A 23,938-nucleotide genomic window follows, 5' to 3' on the forward strand; every position below is an offset into this window, starting at 1 on the left:
TATCACATCAAAACTACCCAGTTCTACTGGTAACAAGTCAATCAGGAAGGATTGTTCGTTTAGAATAAAAGGACAATTCCGAACAATTTGATTGACTAACATGGTCTTACCGTTAGCAACTTCTACGGTATAGGGTTCTATGGATTCACTAACCGGCATGTTTGCTAATGACAGGAATTTAACGGAGACGAAACTTCTATCAGCACCCGTATCAAATAATACAGAAGCGTAATGGTCAGAAACAAGGAATGTACCTGTCACTACGCTGGGGTCCTGACGTGCTTCGCTCGCCCCTATCACGAAAGCTCGGCTTCTCGCCGGGTTGGACGACGATGCCTGACCCGCGGGTTGCCGCCCATTTCTTCCTTGATTCAGCTTCGGACAGTTTTTCTTGAAGTGATCTGTGCTACCGCATTCGTAGCAAGCACGACTGGTGGTCACCAATTGGTTTCCTTGGGGGTTTTGCTGTTGGGTTGGTTGGTTCCTAAATGATTGCGCACGGATAGGTTGCGGTTGACGGTTCAGGTTGTTCAAGTTTGTCCTACAACTGGGTGCGTAGTGCCCAAACCTGCCACACCGGTGGCACACCACCTCTTTGCACATGCCACCATGGTGGTAACCACATTTCCCACATTTAGGAAACGTTCCCCTCTGCGGTTCTTGCCTTCCGCCCGAACTAGTCATAGCGTAGTTCTGGGCAGTGGGTCTAGCACGTTTACCTTGCTGTTTCTCCCGGATCCTATTGTCATACGTACCTCGCTTTCCTCCAGCCGACTCTCCTGTCGTCTTTAGCGATCCACTCCTTAAGAAATCATACGTGACAATACCAGCCTGTGTCACTGCACCCTCATACGTCTGGTGCCCTCCCGCGTTAACTATACTCCTCACTACAGGAGTAAGTCCCCATATATAACGTTCCACCCTCTTTGACTCTGGGGTGACCAACCACGGCACTAATCGTGACAGTTCATTAAACCGGTTGGTATATCCCAAGTGGTCCGCCCCATGCATCTCTAGGTTCCACAACTCATGTTCCAGTTTCTGCAATTCATTCTTTGGGCAGAAATGTTTCAAAACAAGATCCTTAAGCTCTGTCCAGGTCATGCGGTTTGTCGCCGCCTGACCTCGAGTCTGTACTATGGTGTTCCACCATGTCAAGGCATGGTCTGTGAACGTACAGGTGGCGTACTTAACGACACAATCCTCGGGACAGTTGCTGATATTCACCACTGATTCTATTTTCTCTATCCATTTCACTAACCCATTCGGTCCTTCCGACCCGTTAAACTCTAAAGGCTTGCATAACATAAAGTCCTTGATTGAACAACCCCTGGATGGTCCAGTGCAGTTGGTCTCTACGGTAGGTATAGGGCCATTACTGTCGGTAGCGACCACCGTAGGCGGTGCGTCATTACTCGGAATCGTGTTATCGGTAGGTGGAGGATTAGCATTATGTTCCCCGCCATTATTTATGGGCGTTTGATTGCTCGGAGGGGTTGGATTAGATGAATTATTAATACTGGCGGCGATGCGCGATACTATATCCGGTATCGCCGCCTCCAACTGTTGAGCAATCAAACGGCTCACATCTACTTCCGATATTTTCGTTGATCGTTTCGGTCCCATTCTACACAATCATCAAAGAAATATATATAATCAATACCATCTCAAAATATAAAACACAATACATATTTCATTCATTAGTAAACATTGATTCATATTACACAAACATCAGTTTACATACTTTCAGTCAACGTTACATAACTAGTTTTATTACAAGGGCCCTATGTCGGTATCATCTCGACATAACCCGCAAAGGGGTCAGTGCTTGAATGATACCCAAAAGTATCTATAGTGATATGCCCTACAAGAGACCCACCCTAGGGGCCAGTGGTTGTACTATAACTAAACAAGATTCACTCCGTGTTAGTATCACCACTAACTACTTACACGGAGTATCAAAAAGCGGTTCAAGATTCTACCATCTAACACATCTACACATGGTGGTAAACCAACCCCACCAACACCGCCACCAGCACCACCAACACCGCCACCATAACCCGGATTCGGGTTTCCATCTGGCCGATCAACCATTGGGAGTATGAGCACTCCCTCTTTAACTGGTTAATAGCATACTGGTGGTCCAGTATGCTGTCCCCGAGGTACGCTCGCCTCTGTACCCCCACGACCAGGGCGGCAGAGTGCTCGTTCACCTGTTCGGTGAGAACACGTAGCCAAGCCGCCAAGTCCTGTTCCTGCCTCGGAAGACCCCACACAGGTAGGGTCGCAGGCTCGGGCTGGGGGCGGGAAGACTCGCCCCGGTGGTATGTGGATCTGGGTGGGGTAACGGTGGGCGGAACATACGGGGCACTGATCCGCGCCGTGAGGCGGGGACCGTGTCTGGGGGGAATCGGGGCGGTCTGTGGTGCGGGTGGTGTAGGAGATCTGGTAACCCTAGCAGGGGAGGGTAAACTAGCACTCCTAGCTGGGGTGGTCTGTCTAGAGGCACTATGACTAGCCTCTGAAGGCTCGGAGCTGGGTGCTAAACTTGGGCTTCCAGAGGCCCCGGAACTGACCTCTTCCGGGTCCTCTTCCGTCGACACACTAGGTGTTCTTGCCATTATTACCTGCACACAAGTTAACAAACATATAGTCCCTTTTCATAGTGTAATTCATAATTAAATTAATCATGCACTTACTTATACAATTTTGCCACATAATAATATTATTATACATTTACACATATGTTGCCAATTTTACCTATTTAAGTCCCCCGTGACTTCCCCTGAATTCCCTCGTGCAGACAAGTCTGTTATTATGTTCCGGACCATAATAACCCACTTGTCCAACCAAGTTCATCCCGATCTCGTCACAATATATTATTAGTTGATATTCAGATCCTATAATACTTGAGCTACTGGTTATATTTTAGGTATCTTTTAAAGACGTCCTAAATCTTTATAACCAATGGCTCTGATACCAAGTTCTGTAACACCCCGTAACCGCAGCGGAAACGTACACGGGATGCAACAGACACATCTGATATCAACAGCATTGCTTATAAAGAAAATACCACTACATTAATTTATAACATATTACATTGTTGCGAGTTTCGTTACTGTCTAGGTGTTACACACATGTTTTACCGATAAGACATTAATATATATTCATTACAAAATACAGAGCAGCAAGCTTCCAACAGGTAGCACAAATAGTTAAGCACATATCAATCATTCCAACCTGGGCATACCTAGAAAGCATGTAAAGAAAACGGGTCAACTACGAATAGTTGGTGAGTTTCACTAATTTAAATAAACCATAGATCAGTATAAAAATCATATGTTAATGATGAAATTATGCTAAGCCCGTTAATGAAAACTCTATTAACCCAAAGCACATTAAATGACCCCTGGGGACACTGTTAACCCAGAACATATCCAATAACCCCTGGGGACACTGTTAACCCAGTACATATCAAATAACCCCTGGGGACACTGTTAACCCAGCGCATATCAAATACCCTCTGGGGACACTGTTAACCCAGAACCATATCCAATAACCTTTGGGGACACTGTTAACCCAGAACCATATCCAGTAACCTCTGGGGACACTGTTAACCCAGAAACATATCCAATACCCTCTGGGAACACTGTTAACCCAGAAATATATCCAATAACCCTCTGGGAACTAAGTTACCCCAAAACAATTCCACCCGATAAACAAATTATCTATTCTATGCATCATACCATATATATATAAAAATATACAAGTGTTTCCATACGATCGGTATGTACTTAGATAATTTAACACAATCATGCTTTCCGCCCCGGGAAAATATTTAAAACAGTTCATTAGAAGGGGCTCGTGAAAACTCACCTTTTTGTGAGTCTGTGGGTAATACAATGAACAGCTACGTGCCTGGATCTATAATATAATATCTAGTCGTTACTATATAATTCCCATAAACTAAATCCGTATTAATCGGTACATCTGGGGACATTGTTAACCCAGTACTGTACTCGATCCGGGGACAATGTTAACCCCGTGACACTCCTAAGGACTCAGATTGTGCCATTACTTAGAGTCGGACGGTCAAAATTATCATTTTTATGTTTTCCTTGATTCGCGTGCCTAGCACGGTCATCCGTTTTTAGTTCAAAAATGAGTTTATTCACACTTAACCCAAAAATGGTGTTTGACTGTTATTTTAGTTAAAGTGATGAAATTAGAGCTCGGTTTGACACCCCGTTTGGCCGCGGGGCCTGTTTCCGTCATTTAGGTGCCGGAAACAGTAAAATCGGGTAAAATTACCCAAATCATCCGAATTATTTTCGGATGATTTATTTTTACTTAATTTACTTAGATTTATGAAAATAGTCCATTTTTAGGTTTTTATATACCAGTCAGCTCGCTTATGCGAGTTTTGCCGGTTTACACGTTTTAAGCTTTAAATATTTGTTTTTATGTTCATTTTAGCACAAATAATTACTCGTTTAGTCTCGGGTCTTGAAATTTTGCACAAAACTTATTTTGACAGAAAGAAAATTTTACAAAATTTTCCAGATTTATTTTCCTATATTTACATTTATTTATCTATTTTTAAACATTTTTAATACACTAAATATGTCAAAAATACCAAAATACTTTAGAAAAATATCAAATTTTTCTGGGATGATCCTTGCCATCCTCATAACTCCCTGGAATTTTTCCAGAATTTAAAACTCATTTTTCAAGCCATTTTCACCCAAAACCGAGCTAGAAAGCCCTAGAACTCGTTTCACCGAAAAGCCTACTTAGACTTTTCCAACTGAGCTCAAATTTTGTGGGTGAATTTTATATGTTATAGAAAGCTTATCTTAAATTTTCCAGAATTTTTCATCATGTTTAGCTATTTTTCACTATTTTTAGCCAAAACCGAGCATTAAATTCACCAAATATTCATCTTTTATCCAAAAATTCACAGATCTCATATTTTCATGTGTAGATCATCTCTGTGAAATTTCGTGACCCGACTCTAAGCACACGAAAATCTGTCCAAATTTCATATACGCACTAAAACCGAACTATCTTGTGTTTTGTAGCTTTAGATCGCAAGGATCTCGGTTTCTAGCCTTTGCTAGCCGCTAGATACAACACTTACAAGCCCCATAACACTATACCAAGCAAACTATACCAACAATCAAACCATTTCTTTCAAAGTGTCGGTTTTTAAGTAAAAACAAAGGTTTTAACCGTAAAAATCCGTTCTCGACTCTTTTTACTCATTTCTTGGACCAAGATCCCTTGTATAACATGTATACATCTCTTGATTATGCAAGAGTCAGTTTCATCTCGGACTTTTACCCGTCTTTCACATGGAAAACTCATTTTACACGATTTCAACCGTAAAACTTCGTTCTAAACACTTTTAACTCAACACTTGGATCAAGATCCTTTGTATAACTTGTATACATCCCTTGATCACACGAGAACCGGTTCCATCTCGGGTTTTCACCCATATTTCACTTGGAACCTCTTGTTCTTGCAAAACAACCCAATATAAAGGAATCAATACTATGATTTAACCAACTAAACCATGTTTTTACCTTCAAAATCTTGTTAGAAATCAAGGAATTGGATGGATGTTTGAAGATTTGAGAGAGTTTGAGAGAGTTTTGTTGTTAGAAAAAGAAAAATGGAATGATAATAATAATAATATGGTCCGATCGGTCCATTAAGGTGGATGGGGGTGGGCCCCACAAATCCATTCTAAGCCACATATTCGGATTACGCAATCCGGATAATGTTGTGGATAATCTGGCTCAGTTCGTTTCTCGTTTAAACTCGTAATTCGGCTTAAAACGAGCATAAAATGGTTGTTTTTCGGGTGAAAATAAAATTTACATAAAACTGATTTAAAAACTTTAAAAACTTAACCCATGACATTAAAACATCATATTATCGGTATTTGTGCATCTTTTTCGGTTTGATTGATCGTCTCTTGCTTGGTTTGGTGTTAAAGGTTTCGTTTAGCGTACCGACGTACCATTAAATCGAAATCCTTTTTCTGTGCTATAATTCACCTATCCCGAAGCATTAATACTTCGTAAATATCACTAAACATTATATACATCGTCTATAATGTAATTCCCGATTCGTTCGGGTTTCAATAATCGTTCATTGGTTGATTGTAATTCCAATACGATTCACTATATAATCGAGTATGATTCGTACTATGAATCATATATACTCGTATATACGTACTATAACTCATATAATCAATATTTAAATGACACGTAAATAGTATATACCGGCTAGGGTATACCTGGATTTGCCGGAATCGTTACAAGAAGGAAGAAGACTTGAGTTGCTTACATGATGAAGATCTAATGGATATTAGGGACTTGGTCATACAAGAAGGTCATACTCATTACCGAGCCCTTGATATTTTCAAAATGAGAGCTGCATCAGTGATAACAAACAGAAGACAAGCCGCATACAATGCATGGAAGAGACAAAATTCCTAGATTTGGCTTTAATTTGTAATGTCTTGCCTTTTGAATATGTAACTTGTTCATGTTTATTGATTATGTAATTTGACTTTTGATTTGATGTGTATTTTGACCAAGTGTAAGTAACCTTAGAAATGTTTTGGGTCAGCTGAGGTGTTCCAATCTAGGGGGAGATTGTTGGGTCAAGAAATTAACCTAAGGGGAAGATTGCTAAGTCAAAGATTTGTTCAAAATGACATATGAGATATTGGAATCTTCTCAACCTCCTCAGAATTCGCTAAGTATGGATCCAGGCACACCTTAGACCTCCGAGCAAGCTTCTACTTAGCCGGGTATGATATTTTTGTCTATCGGACAGGTTATCTTCTCTAAGTCTTCTTTAGTGAATATCCGAGAAAGGTTTGCAAATTAGTGCACTACTGGGTATGGTTCACTAGTATATGCAAGTCCAGGCAAGGATCACTTTATCAAGTAGGTTTGTTCTTGATAGCCAAGTAAAGTTCACTTCCGAGTAAGCTTTAGGCTAACCAAGCTCATGAAGCCAAGTAATTGGAAGACCGGGCAAGGTATTCATTAATAAGTATGGTCCAGGTAGGCTGGATGATTTAATGATATATCTCAAGTATCATCGGGCAAGGTTCAACTTAAGCAAGGAACAGTGCTACCGAGCACACTTTGCTAAATAAGCTTTTCTCTAGCAAAGGGTTGAAGGGACCATTGAAGAACAAGGTTGCTCGTAAGGGTTTGTCGGGCAAAGTCTGTCAAAACCAAGAAGATTGAAGTCTACCCGGTGAGTATTTTACTTGGTAAAATACTCTTCAAGTAAAGTCTACCCGGAAACTAATCCCGAGCACACTTCTATGTTACCAAGTTATGAAGGATGGCAGAGCTTAGTCGGAAAGACAAGATTGATGCAAAGCCTACCCGAAAGACTTGTTTTACACTTAGAATATTTCTGAATATGTAATTTGAATATGTTTTATCGGATAGGGTTTCTAGAAGGAATGACAGCTGTAAAGGAGGTGTCAGGCCTATAACTAGAATAATTTAGGGCACACCTGAAGAAAACACACACAACAAGGCAGACAGACACATTAGTTAAGAAAGAATATTGTGTGTGACGGCTGAAACCTTCCTTATCAAGAAACCCTAAATCAATTATCCACTTTGTATGATTGATATTATATAAATGGAAATCTTTTGAGTGAATCTTGTTTGTGTTGGTTACCTTTACTGATTAAGCAACCATATGTTTGTTATTGATTCCGCCTTTAACAAACTGTGAACTTTCTAAATATAGCAACCCGTCATTAACTCCCTTGTCAGCACATTTATTTGTGTGAGTTATGACATGATTTGAGTAAGATCCAGCTGAAATCGGGGACCTGACAAAATCCATGTAAACATATGCAAAAGTTACTGCATTTTTTGAACATTTTTCACATTTGGCTTATTATAACTTAGTCTAGTTTTTCAAAGTTTTTAGGCCCATCACACTGTTCATCACATGTCTTTTGACTGGATTTATCTCAATTTTGTTCGTTTATTTACGTCCACGAACGTTCACATATACTGTTGACGAACAAACACAAACGAACGCAAAGATGTTCATTTTCTTAACGAACGAACACGAACAAGAAACTCTTTGTTCATTTAGTTTTTCGTATTCGATTGCTTGTTCATCTTTTGAGTTACATGAGCGAACATGAACATGCCTCGTTCGTGTTTGTTCGGTTTTTTTACAAGCCTAATTTTTCTTGATATGGTGTGTGTAAAACCACTAACTTAAATGAAAACTTAAAAAAAAGTTCAAGAAAGTTTGCGCCTTTTTTGTGAGTATGAATAAACTGTGTTACCCATAAAAAAAAGTAACAAAAGTTGGTTACTTTTTTTAACAAACTTGTCAATAAAAAAATTATAACAAAACAAAATACCTTATTAATTGGTTGATTGGCTCCAGTTTCCAGAAGCCTTGGGGAGGGGGGGGGGGGGGGTGGTGTTGCAATAATAAAAGAGGCAAAGGCAAATCTAATTAACAAAACAGCTTTCAAATGTCCATTCAACCCATTGCTAATTACTTTTCCATCAGAAATGAAAGACCTATAAAAAACAAATATCAAGAATCAACCAACTAACCAAGACATAAGACATATAGATAACAATAATCAAAGATTAAATCTCAAGCAAAGCTTCATGAAATTCAACGTACTTAACATAATTAGTCTCTGTGGAGATTGTTTTGAGGAAGTCATCTTTTGTGTCAACAATTATCTGCAAAGAAAACAAATACAACCAAGATCACCAACTCACCATGATACAAAATTTAAGTCCAGATTAAAAAAAACCTTGAGAATGGAGAAACGATTAGCCTAACTGAAGAGGTAGGTCCTCGCAAAGCCCAGTTGGACCCGCAAGACACACCTTGAAGAGGTACATCTGCGCAAAGACCAACTTGATCCGCAGGACCCACCATGCTCAGAGATGAAGACCTTACACGCAGTGAGCCAGCTGTTCCCGCAGGAAAGCCTCCCTTGGTACAGTACCCTGCCTGTTCCTGCAGCTGTGGGTACAAGCCAAGAAGGAAGGCTACCCGCACTAACAGTAAGGCTACACGCATAAGGCACTAACTCTTATACTTCGCAATGTCACCTGAAGGAATGAGCAGGGCGGGAATATAGGCAGTCCGTACGCTTCTAGAAGAACTTTTGTACTATACCTACCAAGGTATGGACAAATAGACAAGATCTGACAAAAGCAGCCCGTGAACCAATCACAGGGTGACAGCTCACCGACAATAGTACGAGGAGGAGCACGCTCCAGTACAAAATGTCACTATCAGCCGCTGCCTACCCACCAACTCCCATCGTGGCACGATCGTAGCCCGTGGTTGGTGGAAAAGGAATATTATATACAGCCGGCCGTACCTGCTTGGAAACCTACCTTCGGCTATAAATACTCCAACACCTTGGAACGGTATCATCATCTTATCTTCTCTAGCTATTTCTCTCAATATATACTTATATTCAGAGCAATCTAGTCTGATTCTCACGCCGGAGGGTGGTCACAAGGAGGAACCCCCCCTTCTCAGTGACGAGCTTACGGTGTCTGTTTTGCAGGTCGAGAAGAATAACCATCTTGCCGGACCTAACCCTCGTGGGAAACATCTACTTAACCCCTAGATTATCCTTAATCTGCCGGGGTCGTTTAGTGTTTCTTCATTGGCGCCATCCGTGCATTAAGCTAGAACTAATTCTCTCAGTTTTTTCAAACTTCTGGGAAGATGGTTAAGGTTACTCCGATGCCAAGGCTACCGAATGACCAAGAAACTCCGGTAACCACAACCCCAGCTACTGGGGGGAACACCGGTGAATACACGATTTTTACGAACAATACCCCGGTCCCAAGCCGAGGCAAGTGCAGTAAACAATCCTCCCCTGGGATTCATTGATACCCAGGCAGAGAAGCAGCAGACGAGGCTTCCCCGCCAAACACTAGATCAAGTCAAAGCTTGGGCGAAAGCACGTCAGAAAGAATTCCAAGCCGAGTTGGATGAACGTTTACGTTCACTCCAACAGGCAAATAACGAATTCGGAAGCATTCGACAACAGCTCAACATGAGCAATGATTGCGAGTATGTGGATGATGAAGATTGGGAAGAATCTGACAGTGACGTAAACCCTCGTCATAAGGCGAAAGGGAAGCGTAAAGAAGACTTCCACTCGAAGAGAAATTTCGAGGAAACCTTCAAACCAAAGAGCACGGGGGGAAACCCACGTGACTTTTCCAAAACTTTCAGACCAACTGTTACGAATGCGGGAACGTCCAAATTTGCAAGGGACATTGCGGAAGCAATTGCTCCAAAGAGTGCCAAACAGATGTCTAACATAGGCACTTACGATGGCATATCTGACCCGGACGATCACTTCAACAGATTTATAGCGGGGGCAACCGTAAGTAATTGGACGGAACCCACATGGTGCTACATGTTCCAGATGACGCTCGTCGGGGCAGCCAGAGCGTGGTTTGATCGTCTACCGGTCCACCACATCTATGATTGGGCAGACTTCCAGCACAAGTTCAGCCAGCACTTCAGTCAACAAAGAAAATATACTGAAGAGCAGTGGACGATCCTCAACTGCGTCAGAGAGGAAGAAGAATCTTTGCTAGACTTCATCACTCGCTTCAACTCAAAGAAGCTAAGTTTGGGCACCATTAGTGAAGATCTTGTTCGCGCCGCTTTCATCCAGGGCGCTGAGTACCCAGAGCTCATCCGCACGTTGACGGGTAAAGATGGCATGCCATCCACGTGGGATGCCATCATGACGACAGTTAAACGCTTCGCCGAGACGGAGAAGCAACTGGGTAGAAATCTTCCCCAGAGCACAAACCTCTACACGCAGAGAACAAGAGAAAATAACGTCCGTACCGCCCGACAAAATAAGAAGAGGAAGCTTGGTATTTGGCAGTCAAGGATAAACTTTGACACCTCATCCAGCTCTCTCCCTCTCTTAGGCGGAAAGGACAACAAGCACTTGTCGAACCGGAATCCCATATGGACGCCACTCACCAAAAGCATCACCGAGATATTTGCCACCGAGAAACTCCCATGGCCAAAGGCTCCAATAATCCGACAGCGTCATAACGCTGATCAGAGCAAATCCTGTGACTTCCACGGGACCAAAGGCCACAACACGGAGGAATGCACATCTTTGAAGGATATCTTCGAAACATTCGTCAAAGATGGGAAACTCACACACCTCGTGGCGTCAATCAAGAACGGAGGGAGGAATGACAATCGGTACAAGGGCAATGGACGAAAGCCCGTCGACATCAGCATTCACATGGTTCATGGCAACGTCAGAGGAAGAAAACGACGTACAACAAAGCCAAGTGCGTGGAAGGAAGCTGAAGTGCGCTTCCCGCGTGTGCCAGGAGGGCCTAACAAAGAAGGCCCCATAATCATCAAAAGCCAGCCGGGGCACTACATCACATCCCGCACTCTTGCGGATAACGGCGCTTCGTCAACGGTCATGTACAGGCAGTTCTTCGACAAGCTAGACGACGAAGACAAAGAACGCCTAGAAACGGTTTACGCCTCGGTGGAAGGGTTCGATGGCAGCACAAACACCCCCTTGGGTATCCTATCTTTCCCCGTCACTCTCACGGACGGGAAGTACTCCCGCACAGAAGACGTGGACTTCGTCGTAATGAGGAAGCCACACCACACATACGACATTCTCTTCAGGAGAGATGGGATGGCAAGATTTAATGCCGTGGTGTCTTCGGTCCATGGCATGATGGGATGGCCAACAGCTGAGGGTGTCGCGATGATCACGGGTATTCCCCAGGTATGCATCGCATCTGTCTCATCTAAACCCAAACCAAAGATGGCTAAACCAACCATTACCGAGCCGGAAGAATGGGCCTTCAATGGCAAGTACCCTGACCAGGCCGTTACCATTGGCCCAACGATCACTAATCCCACGCGCACCTTACTCAAACGCTTATTGCAAAAAAATGCTGACATCTTCGCTTGGACACCAGCTGACATGACTAGTGTACCCCGAAGTAAGGCGGAGCATAAGCTCAAGTGTGACCCGGCTTTTACGCCGGTCATACAAAAGCGTCGCGTAATGGGTGCGGAACAGGCTAACGCGTGTAGAACCCAAGTCAAGGAACTCCTTGACGCAGGCATCGTACGCGTTAGTAAATATCAAACATGGGTTGCAAATCCCGTCATGGTACCGAAATCCAACAAACAATGGCGCATGTGCATAGATTTTAAAGACCTAAACAAAGCGTGCCCCAAGGATTGTTACCCGTTACCCGAAATTGGCCTTAAGGTAGATTCGTTAGCACCGTTTCGCCTTAAATGCTTCCTTGATGCGTATAAGGGATACCATCAAATCCACATGGCCGTTGACGATCATGACAAAACCGCATTTCGGATGCCCGATGGCACATCTTGTTACCAAATGATGCCATTCGGACTTAAGAATGCTGGGTCCACATACCAACGCCTGATGGACAAAGAGTTCCATGCCCAAATCGGGAGGAACTTAGAAGTTTACATTAATGACTTGGTCATCAAAAGCCTTGAGCCAGAGGCAATGTTGACAGACATCGAAGAAACGTTCAACACGCTCAGAAAAATAAACATGAAGCTCAACCCGAGCAAGTGTTCCTTTGGGATGGAAGAAAGGAAGTTCTTAGGAGTCATCGTTACCAAAGATGGCTTCAGAGCGAACCCTGAAAAGGTCGAAGCCATTATGAAATTGGAATCACCTACTACCATCAAACAGGCTCAGACACTGAATGGACGACTAGTCGCCCTTAACCGCTTTTTGGCAAACCATGAGGATAGGTCGTTCCCATTCGTGTCAACATTGAGAAATTGCTTGAAGAAAACGCACTTCCGCTGGACACAAGAAGCGGAAGCAGCTTTTCAAGAGATTCGGTCACGCTTGATCGAACTCCCAACGCTCACAGCACCATAAGTGGGGGAGGAATTAATTCTCTACCTCTCCGCCACAGACAGAGCAACCGGGGCAGTCTTACTAGTAGAACGAAAAGGCATCCAGATGCCCATCTACTATGTAAGCCGCGTCTTAACGGACGTGGAAACCCGGTACTCTACCCTGGAAAAATTAGTCTTAGCACTTGTACAGGCTTCACGCAGGCTAAGACGATATTTCCAAGGTCACCCAATCACCATTCTCACCAACTTCAAACTTGCAAACGTTCTAGGCAAACCCGAGTTGTCGGGACGCCTAGCCAAATGGGCAATTGAGTTGGGGGACTACGCGATAAAGTACAAGCCAAGACCAGCCATAAAAGGCCAGGTCTTGGCCGACTTTATTGCGGAAGTCCCCGTATCGCGGGAAAAAGAGCGCCAGGAAGAGGCTCAACCCTCTCCAGCACAAGACATTAACGATGTCTGGCGACTCTATACTGATGGAGCAGCCAACAACGAAGGTTCAGGCGCAGGGTTGAAATTAATTAACCCGGCAGGCCAAGAATACACTTACGCTATTCGGCTTGATTTCCCAAGTACGAACAATGAAGCGGAGTACGAAGCATTCTTGGCCGGATTAAGAATGGCGCGTAAGATGGGAGTGAAAAACTTGGAAGCCCACGTGGACTCCATGCTAGTAGCCAACCAGATAAACGGGACGTACACGGCCGTGAATGACATAATGGCCATGTACCTTGCACAAGCCAAAACCCTTATGCGCGATTTTAACGATTGTAAAGTTGTGCACATCAAGCGAAGCGAAAACAAATCTGCGGATACGTTAAGCAAGCTTACATCGTTAGCCTTCACCCACTTGGGAAAGGACATCCGTGTTGAACTTCTTGGAGCACCATCAGTCCCGCACAAGGAAATTTGTGTCATCCAAACCGGCACGGAAACATGGATGACACCAATCATAAATTACCTTGCCTATACTACCAGAGTCGAAGACACAGGCAAGAAATATACGCTGTAAATCACTGAACTATGAACTTGTCGATGACATACTTTACAGGCGTAACTTTCTTGGCCCACTCCTCAGATGCGTTGACGACCAAGATGCCGACTACCTTCTAAGGGAAGTACACGAAGGCATCTGTGGAGTACACGCAGGTCCACGCGCACGCGCAGTTGTAGCTAAGCTAAACAACGCGGAATACTTTTGGACGGGAATGCACACGGATGCGCTGGCCTACATCAGAAAATGTAGGTCCTGTCAGCTTTACGCACCCAACACGCATCGCTCGAAGAACGAACTTGTTCCAGTCACTTCTTCATGGCCATTCCAGAAGTGGGCCATCGATGTGACAGGCCCATTTCCCACAGCAGCAGGGAACGTTCAGTTCCTAGTGGTAGCCATCGACTACTTCACCAAGTGGATAGAAGCAAAACCCTTAGCCCAAACAACCGCAAAACATATCAAAAAATTTATTTGGGAATTTATTATTTGTCGTATTGGACTTCCACAGAATTTGGTGAGCGATAACGGCACCAACTTTGCTGACCAGAAGCTACAAAAGTGGCTGAAAGAGCTTCAAATCACCCACACCTTTACCTCAGTGGCACACCCGCAGGGTAATGATGAGGTGGAAAGGGCAAACAAGAGCATCGTCGACGGCATAAAGAAAAGACTCTTGGAGCATAGATCCGGCTGGGTGGACGAAGTTCCACATGTCCTTTGGGCAAACAGAACGCTGAAAAAAGCAAGCACGGGCGAAACTCCGTTCAGCCTCACCTATGGCACTGAAGCCATGGTTCCAGTCGAGATTGGTTTACCCTCACCAAGAGTCATAACTCAACCAGAAGACAATGATGCGGAAAGACGGTTAGACCTTATGCTAACCGAAGAACGCAGAGACTTAGCCGCAGCGCGTGAAGAGAACTACAAGCGACAAATGCAAAAGTACTACAACACGCGGGTAAAACTCTGCAACTTCAATGTCGGAGACTACATACTGCGTAACAACGAGGCTTCAAACCAAGAGCGCCCAGGAAAGCTGGCCCCGGTCTGGGAAGGGCCATACATTATTAAAGAAATTTTGGGAAAGGGCACATACCGGCTCGAAAGGCTCGATGGCACCCCCATCCCAAGAACATGGAATGGAGCTCAATTACGCAGATGTTACACGTAGATCAATTCCAAACTTGTAAAGAAAAGGCCTAGAGCCACTTCTAATGGAAATGATTCTCCTTATCACATTGTGTTGATAGCCTTACCTTTATACTTATGAACTGACCACACTGATATGCCGGTATTCACCGCATAAATAAGTGAGGGAGGAAGTAAGTCGTTGCGTGTGGAAAGCGGCACAACCCGCATAAACACAAAAACAGCAAATATTTCTAAGGGGAAGATGAGGAAAACCTTCACGCAGGTCAGATATAGATGAAGTTTAGTCATCCTACTAAGTGAAAGTGACGGTCCTACCCGCACAATCATGATAGAGGAAATAGAACATTAACTTATTATTTGACACGCGCCGAAAGGTTAACTTATTCAAAACACTTAGAAAATTGCTTAGTTAAACTAAAATATGCATGAGCAAATCATATAATGTTTACAAGGCAAGGCGTTAACAAAACATTTTTATTCACAATAAAAGTTGTTCAAACATTACAAAATGGCTAGGTATCTACCCGCCTACAAAAAATACAAATCTATCCTAACGGTTGGAAGGATTCTCAAGATTCAAGCTTCGGGGCCACTTCCTCCAAACCCACTTGAACCCGCACCATCAGTCGGCTGCGGCGGTTCGAGGAAAGCTTTGAGAACAGCCAGCCCGTCATCAGCGGCAGCAACTTCACTAATCTTCTCCACAACCGGATGCGAGAAGGCAGCATACTGGTTCACAGCTTGGTCATAGGCAGCTTCAGTGTTAACATCGTGTAAAGGAAATCTGGAAGGCGGGATGCCTTTCTCTGCAAATCCTAGACCAAGCAAGAAGCCAGCCTTCTCCCCATCCTCATGAGAAGCGTTGAGGGCTGCGCTCATGGCATCGTCATAAGATGTGTTCGCGAAAATCCGATGCACAACCTACACTAAAAAAATATATATAAAAAAAACTTTTCTAAGTATAAAGAAAAGCGCAAAGCAAAGAAATTATGGAGCTACGCGTACCTGCGGCAACGCTTCTCGTAGAAGCCAATCCTTATTGGATAGAGCTTCTTGAAGGGTAGCTTGAGCTTGATCGCGGGCGCGTTCGGCTTCATTCTTGTTGAGGTTGGCAAGCAACACGTCCTTGGCAGCAGCCTCTTCAACGCCTTTAAGCTTGCGCTCAGTGCGATCAAGCACAGCCCTCTGATCCAAGAGCTCCTGTAGCTTCTTGGCATCTTCTAAAGCCAAAGCCTCATGAGCACGCTGAAGCTCCTCTAGTTTGGCTTTAAGCTCTTCATTCTCAGCGCGCAGAGGCTCAGCAACGGCTTCAGCTTTGGTGGCCCTTTCGGTGGCATTACGCGCAGTTTCCTTAGCCAACCTAAGCTGTTCGTTAACAGCTTGGGTAGCCTTGGAACGGGCCTCATGCCTGGCTTGGATCTCGGCCTCAAGGTTCTTGAAGGCCTTCTCTTTCTCCGCAGCGATGGCGGCAAGCCTCTTGTTTTCCTCCCGCAGCGATCGCGCCTGAGCCACCTCCAGGCTACGCGCAGTCTTTAACTTGTCGTTTTCACGACAAAGTAACTCGACGCGCGGCTGCATCCGGGCGAGAAGGATTCGTAGCTCATTGGACAGCCTACCCTCCTGGTAGCTAGCCATTGCCTCCCCCAACGCACCGCTTGGAGCGGCATGGCGCGCCCAGTCGACACAGTCCGCAGCCGTCCTTAGAGTTGTTCCCCAGCGGATATTCCACCTTAGAGCATACACCTCATTGGAATCCGAAACTGCAAAAACAAAAGGCAGTTAGGAAAAAATGATAAGAATGGATAATAGGCCAAAGTAACCCCACGCACCTGTAGGGTCGATAACAGGCCGATAGCCGCTAAACCCATCACCTGAACCTAAAGGATATCCATCCAAGAGGTCAAGGAGATGGGAAGGAGGCAAAGGTGGGACTCCCTCATCAACAGAGGTAAGTCTAGAGGTTCCAACTCTAAACATACCTGAAGAACTGGCCCCAACAGAGGTAGTCGCTGGCGCCGAACGCGGCAATGCAGAAGCCATTGAGGTAGACACCATCGAAGATGAACTCATTTGAGATGAACTCATAACCGTGGTAGCAGCCGCAGATGAGCTCGCGGAAAATGTCACCGCCGGTCCGGTGAAGGATGTAGTAAAGATGGCACTGACGGCCGGTGGAGATGAAGTCATAACTGGAACAGTTGCTTCAACAGTATGAGCAACTGAACCAGCACCAGAAACAAGCGCAGCCGCCTGGGTCATCGCCTCGGATAGGTTGACCAAACCTATCGTCGTGGGTCCTGAACTGCTCCCTCCCGCACCGCTCTCAAAAGCGGATAAGTCCACTCCTGCATGAAGAAAAACAAAAGATTAAAAACAAAGGCGGAAGGAAATGCGGAAAAGGTGAACAAAAAATATACTTACTGGCTTTCTTGATCCTGAAAGACCTGACAGGCGGAGATAGACCCGATGGGACTGGCCTCTTCACGCCAGTCACCTGCGCAACGCTTGGTGGCTCGGAAGTGACAGTTGTCTCAACCTCTGAGACAATGGTCTCGTCACCACCACCAAGGTTCCCCGCCGCCTCCTCACTGTCAGTCTCGGAATCAGACTGATTCCCCAAGTCGACGACGGAAGCAACCTTCGCCTTGCCCTTCACGCCAGCAGCCTTCTTCTTCCTCACAAAGAAAGGCCCATCTGCGGATCCCTAATCAGAAGATGACAAAATTAGAGGAATTCCAGCAGAAGTTTGAGCATGAAGAGGACGAGGATTAAAGAACTCCTTACCTGGCCGGGTGGCGCTCAAAATCTCGTGGCCTGGCGGATAGACCTCTACGAATCTATCCGCCGTTTGCTCCAAAATGGGCAACTCGTTCTCATCGAGATCACGAGTACCCAGCCGTGCGAGACCACCAGTCTCCCACGGATGCAAGAGCGATTGTAGGCCGTTCCCCTCTGAAATAAAAAAGATAATGTTAGAAGAAAAACCCTAAACCAACACAAAAGACAGAGCATACCGTAAGGGAAATAGTTCAAACCGTATTCAAGGACGATGGGTATTTGCGGCGTCCCAGACCTAGCATCTTTCCACACGCGGCTCATCCCGAGCATCACCATCCCAGACTCCGCGAAGCGATAAACCGGAGTCTGGATTTGGGAGATCTTGGCGAACCATTCCGTCTCCTGGTAATTGGAGGCGTGAAGGTTAGGGAGCGCTCTCCCGTTCTTGAACGTCATCGCGATGGGGACGACGCGAGCGGAGATGAAGAAAAACTCCCGCTTCCAAAAACGAAGACTACGCTCGGTAGCGCAGATCTTCAACCCCTTGATCCGAGTAACAAGGGTATACCAACCCTGGATGCACCTCCAGGTGTAGAAGATCATCAGACGGTCAACGCGGGGCTCGATGTCCAAAATACGGCACACCCATTCGAAATGGCGAACTTTAGCAATCGCCATTGGGTGCACCTCCGTCAAATGCACACCGTGTTTCTCCAAAACACGGTATACGAACTTCGTTAATGGGAATCTTAGATTCCCATATATGAAGAATGAGGCGTAAACCCCTATCTTGCCCTTAGGGGTATCGTACACCTTATGGTTGGGCTCCGGAAACTCTGGCTCATACGGCTCCAGCATGAACTTCTTAACGATGTAATGGTACACATCGACAGAAAGAGTACACTGGCACTCACCAGCAGTACTCTTATCATCCTTATCGGACGTAGACGTCGGGTTCTCGAGGTAAACGTCAGACTCCTCGACGTTAACCACAGGATCGTGAGTGGAAGAAGACATTTTTTAAAAGTTAAAGAAAGCGGTTTCAGAATAATGCTCGCTGGAAAAGATGAGTATTCGCCGGAAATCGCTTAAGAGGAAAAGAAGAGTGAAGTGAAGGTATGGGATGGGATGCACCCTCCCCCCCCCCCCCCCCCTTATATACTCATCGCAATGAATGCGATGAATTTAATGCGGAGGAGAGAGAGAGCGCAGGTGCAATGAAACGGCGACACGTGTGGATAAAGCAAGCTGGCAACAGGTGTCAGAATGGCGCGTGACATGAAACTCGCGCACACGCGCCTGAAAAAGCGTCCGGATTGACCACATGCTGTCATGTCGTCATAACTTCCAGCACGTCCTAAAACCGTCAGAAGATGCCAACGTCCCTTCAGCCGTTTGGATTGTCCTTATCCTTTCACCAACTCTTCGAATTTCAGAAAGATTCAAAAAGATTCAAAAATAAGAGGGAATATACCCCCTTACCTTGGAAAACAAGGAACCGTAAGACAAGTGCGGGTACAGTGTCAATGCGAAACCCTTCACATACTTAGCACTTGCAGGGAATTGAAGCCAAGAAAATACCTTGGAAAACAAGGAACCGTAAGACAAGTGCGGGTACAGTGTCAAGGCGAAACCCTTCACATACTCAACACTTGCAGGGAATTGAACCCAAGATGGATCTTATGGATCATGTTTGTGGAAAGGGAAATAACACCCCCGCATGGCAGAAACGTTGAGAACTAGATTGTTTGAAGCTTCAAGGTGGAATTGGTTGTTTAACATAACTGATCACTATGTCTAAAACTACCAGTACCCCGTGGAGAATCTATACAAGTGAAACTCAACGCTCCCGACTTGCGAAGAAGTTACACACCTACCCGCATCATATCCAAAGATCAGGCAGAAAAAATCGGGAATTTTCTGCAAGTGACATTAGGAAAACCGCGGGAAGAATCCCCACGGAGAACCTTAAAAAACGAAAACCCCTCTTTAAAACCCCTTGCTTAAAGTCCAAAAGTTCCTCTCACTTATTAACAATTCATGAGAAGAACAATGGACTGGGGGGACTTGAAGAGGTAGGTCCCCGCAAAGCCCAGTTGGACCCGCAAGACACACCTTGAAGAGGTACGTCTGCGCAAAGACCAACTTGATCCGCAGGACCCACCATGCTCAGAGATGAAGACCTTACACGCAGTGAGCCAGCTGTTCCCGCAGGAAAGCCTCCCTTGGTACAGTACCCTGCCTGTTCCCGCAGCTGTGGGTACAAGCCAAGAAGGAAGGCTACCCGCACTAACAGTAAGGCTACACGCATAAGGCACTAACTCTTATACTTTCGCAATGTCACCTGAAGGAATGAGCAGGGCGGGAATATAGCCAGTCCGTACGCTTCTAGAAGATCTTTTGTACTATACCTACCAAGGTATGGACAAATAGGCAAGATCTGACAAAAGCAGCCCGTGAACCAATCACAGGGTGACAGCTCACCGACAATAGTACGAGGAGGAGCATGCTCCAGTACAAAATGTCACTATCAGCCGCTGCCTACCCACCAACTCCCATCGTGGCACGATCGTAGCCCGTGGTTGGTGGAAATAGAATATTATATACAGCTGGTCGTACCTGATTGGAAACCTACCTTCGGCTATAAATACTCCAACACCTTGGAACGGTATCATCATCTTATCTTCTCTAGCTATTTCTCTCAATATATACTTATATTCAGCGCAATCTAGTCTGATTCTCACGCAGGAGGGTGGTCACAAGGAGGAACCCCCCCTTCTCAGTGACGAGCTTACGGTGTCTGTTTTGCAGGTCGAGAAGAATAACCATCTTTGCCGGACCTAACCCTCGTGGGAAACATCTACTTAACCCCCCAGATTATCCTTAATCTGCCGGGGTCGTTTAGTGTTTCTTCACTAACACAAATCAGAATTCAAATAATAGATTAGTAATGTGTAAAAAAGGAATTGATTAGGTATTATGACTGCATTGTAACCATTAAATTCAATTGAAATTGTCAGTTTAATTATTGATTATAATAACACCATAATGTTGATTGCAATTGAAGGTTAAGGTCGCTCACGATAACCGTAACGTTCCCCGAACCTACATTGAACTTTAGCGGCGTCTCCCAAGATTAGTATAATGACCATTTTGTCTATATAATATGTAATGTAGATATAGATAAATAAGGTTATAAAATATAAAAAGAAAAAGAAAAATTAGGCTGAAGTTAAGTGATGTTACCAACAGGTACACAAGCTAATCGGTTAACCATTTCTAACCGGATGTCTAACTGGTCCACCACTAACCGCCGGTTAGTAACTGGCTTATATTATTGATTTCCCAAAACGGTTAACCAAGTTTTCAAGAATTCTATTATTTTCAAGATTATATCACACAAACAAATAAACGATCAATTTTGAGTCTTTGACGAACTTACATTGTAAAAGAACAAAAACTGCATTGTACACAACACTCAAACTCCCAGCATAGATGTAAAAGTAAGAACAAAAAATGCTTATAGGACTGTGAAACATACATCAACTTATTGCCAATCTCTTGAACCACCCCATCATCCCAAATAAGATAATTGGACCCCGAGATCATTATGCCCTAATCATCAGAAATCATATTCGAATTTGATTGCACATGGGGTTGGAATTTGATTAGATTACCTAGGATGACAACGCTGAGGGTGGCAATCTAGGCCGAGCACTATCCCTCAAAAAACCGATTGATTAGCCCTGAGAACCAATTCAAATTGAGATAGGAGTAGGTTGGGATGCAACGTAGGATTACCAATCTTGAGGAAGGGTAGAAACTGACATATATCTTAATTGTCTTATTTAGTGTCTTTAATGCCAAACTCTTCAATGTCAGACTCTTGATTTACCGTCATTGGAATCAATAGATAAGTTGTCGGCGGTGAAGGAATAATAAATATAGCGGGTCTCCTCCTATAGTGTGTGTAATTACTATATTGTCCATCAAATATGTTTTAGATGTAATATAGATATAGATACAGGGATGGTTCATGCGAGAAATGATATTAGAGCGAGAAGTGCGATAAGTGAATCTCGTCCGTTGATTACACAAATCAATGGTTAAAAATAGATGATGGCATTTTTGTAATTATGTTGATGGTTAAATCATATGTTTTTTGCTTTAAAGAGTAGAATTGTCAAAATGGTGTAGGTTATATAATACATAACGCCAGGAGCCATTATATTTGTTTCAACAAAGAAATTCCTAATATTTATTTTTGGTGTCTAGTAAATAATATACTTAAATTAAGGGTTTCATGTGGATGAAATACAAATATATGTTTGTGAGTGCGGTTAGTTGTGTGCTATAGCACATGAAATCAGTGCTACTATAAAGTGTTAATATAGTTTCCATTTTATTCACACTAAACCTGGTGGAGTGTTTTTAACGACGCGTTTAGCGCGTCAACAGTTCACATCGGAATACATTATTTGTTCAAAAGTTGGGTTCATTAACATTCTCGGTTTGGTCATCGCCTTTAAAATTATATTTTAACGTGTTTGGTGTTTTGTTGGTTGTTTTTTTCCTGTTTTGAACCATTGGGTTATGAGCGTACATACTTGTAATTTGGTTAGTATTTACTAATTTGTGTATAGAGCAAGTATTAATTTTAATATTTGTGTGTAGTTATGACTACTTGTTATTTGGTCTAGTATTTATGAATAAGTATTATTTGAATCTTTGTTATGTGTGTAGGTGTAAATATATCGTACCTACCTAGATATGTATATACATAACATGCATGCATACGTACCTACGTACTTAGTACGTACCTAGGTAGCAACGAACCTACATACATACATATGTGCGCCTACGTTCATACATACATACATACATACATATGGACCTACGTTCATACATTACTACATACATATGAACCATGCGTGTGGATGGATATACGTATGTACGTACATACACACAAACATACCTACATACAAATATTCGGACATATGTACGTACATACGTATATAGAAAGAATACGTGTGTGATTGAATGCATTTAAACATACCGACATACCAACATACGTACATGCATACATACAAATACACGTACATGCTTACATATATACGTACAAACATACAAAATTATGTACCTACATACCTTCATACAAGAGAGACATACATACATACACACAAATACATACGTACCTACATACACACATTCATAAGTACATGTGTACCCAATTACATACATCTATATGTATCTACATATAAATATACATACCTGCACACATGCACCTACATACACACATACAAATGCATATGCGTACAGATATACATACGTAGCATAAACAATTTGTTATAAAAAAACATAAATTTGATAACTACGGTGCATAAATTTAAAACGAAAATATGGATGAGTGTATTATGAAAACCACAATGGAATTTCGAAAACAAAAGAAACACAACTTAACTAAGTATAACATAATTTAAGCAACACAGTTTTATAAATCAGAACTCAAATCGGTTTCTTCGCTTTCATTGGATTCTCATAATTTATCGATCTCTTATGATTCTCAAATTCCGAAGCACTCATCGGATTCTATAGTTTGTTTACATGTGGTCATGGCTTAATGAAATTTTGATTGGTGTAAATCTAAAAATTGAATTGATCTTATAATAAAAGTAAATAAACTCATAACATTTAACTAATTTGAATTTAATAGGGACCAAGGTGAAAGTTAATAGAATTCATAAATGACTAATGGAATTTAAATGGTGACTGTTGACTAATTACTGGGTCCGCCCCATTTGGTCCAAGCCTAAGAAACTAAATTAGTTGTTTTGGCTTACGGGGCTTTAGGGTTTACTAGTTACTTGTTATTGGGGTAAAATTACAAATACATTATTTGGGTATAAGATCCAGTCACCACCCATGTTGTTAAACATGTCAACTAAAGCACTGCAAGTTTTTTTAAACGATATCAATAAAATGAATACTTTTTTGTCAATTCGAAAGATACATGATAAGAAACTGTAAATTTCATTATCAAAT

This window comes from Bidens hawaiensis, unplaced genomic scaffold (genome assembly GCF_021521415.1).
Source record: "Bidens hawaiensis isolate Kalapana, Puna unplaced genomic scaffold, B.hawaiensis_p1.1 tig00010125_1, whole genome shotgun sequence".
NCBI classification, from domain to species: Eukaryota; Viridiplantae; Streptophyta; class Magnoliopsida; order Asterales; family Asteraceae; genus Bidens; species Bidens hawaiensis.